The sequence below is a fragment of the Rhagoletis zephyria genome, unplaced genomic scaffold (genome assembly GCF_001687245.7).
Source record: "Rhagoletis zephyria isolate East Lansing unplaced genomic scaffold, Rhagoletis_zephyria_1.1 Rzeph_scaffold_03834, whole genome shotgun sequence".
NCBI classification, from domain to species: domain Eukaryota; kingdom Metazoa; phylum Arthropoda; class Insecta; order Diptera; family Tephritidae; genus Rhagoletis; species Rhagoletis zephyria.
Window position 1 is genome coordinate 39595 of NW_016160917.1, and position 3398 is coordinate 42992.

General features: G+C 34.3%; 1 long non-coding RNA gene across 1 annotated transcript in view; it reads right to left on the reverse strand.

Annotated features, from left to right (window-relative positions):
* Positions 1-1456, reverse strand: part of LOC108369767 (uncharacterized) — a 2491-nt gene extending 1035 nt beyond the window's left edge. Inside the window, exons 1-2 of the long non-coding RNA XR_001848557.1 lie at positions 1338-1456; positions 651-798 (exon numbers count right to left, since the gene is read on the reverse strand). This is a non-coding gene — a long non-coding RNA (uncharacterized LOC108369767). The remainder of the gene's footprint in view (positions 1-650; positions 799-1337) is intronic.
* Between the last annotated feature and the right edge of the window lie 1942 nt (positions 1457-3398).

Sequence of the window (3398 nt, forward strand, 5' to 3'; positions counted from 1 at the left end):
CAATTTTAGTCTGATAATGTGCAAGTTTCAAGTGACTGAAAGTTACCGTTGATTTTTTAGAATTTTTTTCGCCAAAGGTGTTGAGGTTTTCATCCATATACAAATAAATTGAGTTTATTCATCATATGAAAGCGAATGCGACAAAAAAATTCTAAAAAATTAATGGTAATTCGTAGCCACTTGAAATTTGCACATTATCAGACTAAAATTGCAGTGGCTAAAAAACTGTGTACTCAAAAAAATTCTAACACTTCCGAGAAAAAAGTTTGAAACTTAGGTGAAAATTTGTTGCCATTTTTTGAAGTTTTCTACAAATTGTTAAACTTGGGTTTATATGGGGTTTGTTAGAGAAAGAACTGTATTTTCATTGAAAATTCTTAAAAATAAATAAATAAGCATAAGTGGCACACAATTTCACTTTGAAATGGCGTGCTATAGATATGACCGATACTGTATATCCGAGTACTATGTAAAGTGAACTATTTAAGACATTTAGTTCAGTATTTTACTTTGGAACTAATTTAGCTTTGTATCGAAAATTGAAATAAAAAACTTATTAAATTGCATTTTTGTCTTGAGTATAGAAATTAGCACCACAAAAAATTAACAAAACCAAAAAAATAATACTTGGAAACCAAATTCATTCATACCGAATACTTTTCAGAGCCAAATTTCTCATCAAAAATTTCGCAAAGCAACGCGCCCGCCATTTGAAGTATTTGTGTTAAATTTTACCAAGCGCTGAAGAATTTCGGAAAGTTTTGTGTTCTTTCGAATCAAATCCCAGGTGGAATATAGCTGAAAATAAGAAGATACGTATCTTAAATTGTGCATGGTATAAACAATTGTTTACATAAAATGAAAGAGGTATTTCCAAATGCGTGAGTAAGGAAAAAGGATCTTTGAATCTGATGCAAAAAGATTTAGAGAACTTTTGGAATGTACTCAAGCAATGGAATGTGTAGCAAATGTGTTATGGGAGCGCTGTTCCATGGCAATCGCCGAAGTTTTTTTGTTGGTGATTCTCTCAAAATAGGCTCAGTGCGTATGGCAAAATAACCCTAGGAAAATTGTGGAAATATATGTACGTATGTATGTAGTCTGCGTCGTGCCCTTGGATGAAAATTTTTTTTGATACTTGCACAACCAGTCCGGCGAATTGATGGTGATGTCATGGAGCGGCTGCCACCACACACTGCAAGCTAGCTAGTCGCAGGAACGTCCCACAAGGTATTAATGGTAGTGATTTTCTTTTTTTTAATAGGAAGATGAGCATAGAATTTAGTCAGTACTAAATATGTAATTGCCTCTAATTCTTTTTTTTTATTTTGACTTACCCGAAACTCCTTGCCTGTCCGTTGTCTAGGTTATTGTTCTGACAGTTGCCTACCAAAGACAATAAAAAGCTTTATCGGCATTGCCAGGCTAGTGTTTTTAGCAACTGGTATAATGCACTGGAAGAAAAGGAAAAGAAAAAAGATAGTTAGATTATCGAGAATACTAATACAAGTAAAAGGTTCAGAAGGATGTGGGGGGTGGCTCCAACGCCGATAAATAAGCAAACCAAGGATATAAAATTAGGTCGTTTGTAGCGGAGTCGCCAAAACGTTAGTCAACGGCAGGACTTGCCACTACCGAAAGTGCGGTTTCCTTTTGTTTAAAACGTCCGCGGTAAATTCGTGTATAAAAAAAAGGTTAAATAAAATTTTGTGCGTAAAAAAATAAAAAAAGATGATTATTCGTAGTGCTATTAGGAGCCGCACCCTACGACAAATTCCCAAAGGCGCCCGTAGAGATCATCATTAATTTATTATTGTATTAGGATATATCGGAGCCAGCAAAAGTGTAAGCCCGGAACATCTGTGCATATACATATATAATTTGTTAGGAAACTAAGGCAGGTTTTCTTTGCAGTGTGCCGGAAACTGGTAGTGCAGGTGAAACGATCTTCCCCAAGACTTAGAGCGCGCGGCACCACTTTTGTATAAGTGCTAGTTTTTTTAAGAATATTCTTCTATTGATGGCATACGTATCACCCGGTATCTGAAAGTATCTGAACTTTTGAGGCGATTAGCTTGAAGTCGCTGTAGTGGGAATTTACCCAGGAGGTTACAGGCGGCTGTAAAATTTGAGACACACGCTGTTAAATGAGAGGATGTTAAAGTGTGCAAAAGCTTTTGCAGCGCTGCCAAGATAAACGTCGGAAAATGGGGTGCTAACGTTTGCATACATAAGTACATGTTGGCCGTGTTGCTGAATTATTTATTTATTTATTTTATGCAAGTTTTAGTTAGTAAGCTATACCTGGACATACATACATATATATTTGTTTTTTTTTGCATATTTTATTATTTTTTTCCCCTTTTTATTATTTTTAAGAGCCTTTTTATTACAACGCTTATAGTCTTCTGTTGTCTTTTCACTGCAAGTTGAATTATTTTAGTATCTATTGCAAAATTTTATACAGACAAGACTAAAAAGTATAAAATAAATAAAATTAGAAATTAGAAAATAATAGTTCTCAGTCCCATAGAACTTGTTTTGATAACTTTTGATTTTGAAATTTTAGCAAAAGTCATTATAAACAATTTATGAGATTGAAAATGAAAAACGTGGGGCGCTTGTAATAGGGCTGATGAAATTGGAGAAAAAATATATGTATATATGTGGGTATATTAATAAAAAGCTTAAAATCGATCTCAAATTTGTACTTTCGCTGTAGAAATTTTAGGTCTATGTTACGTATGTAGTTTGAATATTGTCAATTAAAACTAATGCTTTGTATTGCATGCGCTTAAAGAAGAATTTTGCATGCGAAAGCAACAACAAAGTTAGTTAGCACGGATAGACGATAGCGAGTTTGGTGGTACCTCATTGAGTTCGTTCGTTTCGCCACTCGCTAGCTGTATGTATGTATAGCCGTCATCGATTCGCCACTTCTCGCTCGCTATGTTTGGGTTCCGGTCGCTTAAAGAAGAATTTTGCATGTGAAAGCAACAACAAAGTTAGCTAGCACGGATAGACGATAGCGAGTTTGTTTGTACCTAATTGAGTTCGTTCGTTTCGCCACTCGCTAACTGTTGGCGAATCGATGACGGCAAACAACATTGTGCTTGCATAGTCTTCTGTTCTCTTTCACTGCAAGTTGAATTATTTTAATATCTATTGCAAAATTTTGTACAGACAAGACTAAAAAGTAAAAAAAAAAAAACTGTTTAATATACAACGCTATTATAAATGGACTAAAAAGTAGAAAATAATATTTCTCTGTCCCACAGAATTTGTTTTGATAACTTTTGATTTTGAAATTTTAGCAAAAGTCATTATAAACAATTAATGACATTGAAAATGAAAAGCGTGGGGCGCATGTAATACACTTGAATTGATATGAAAAGTAA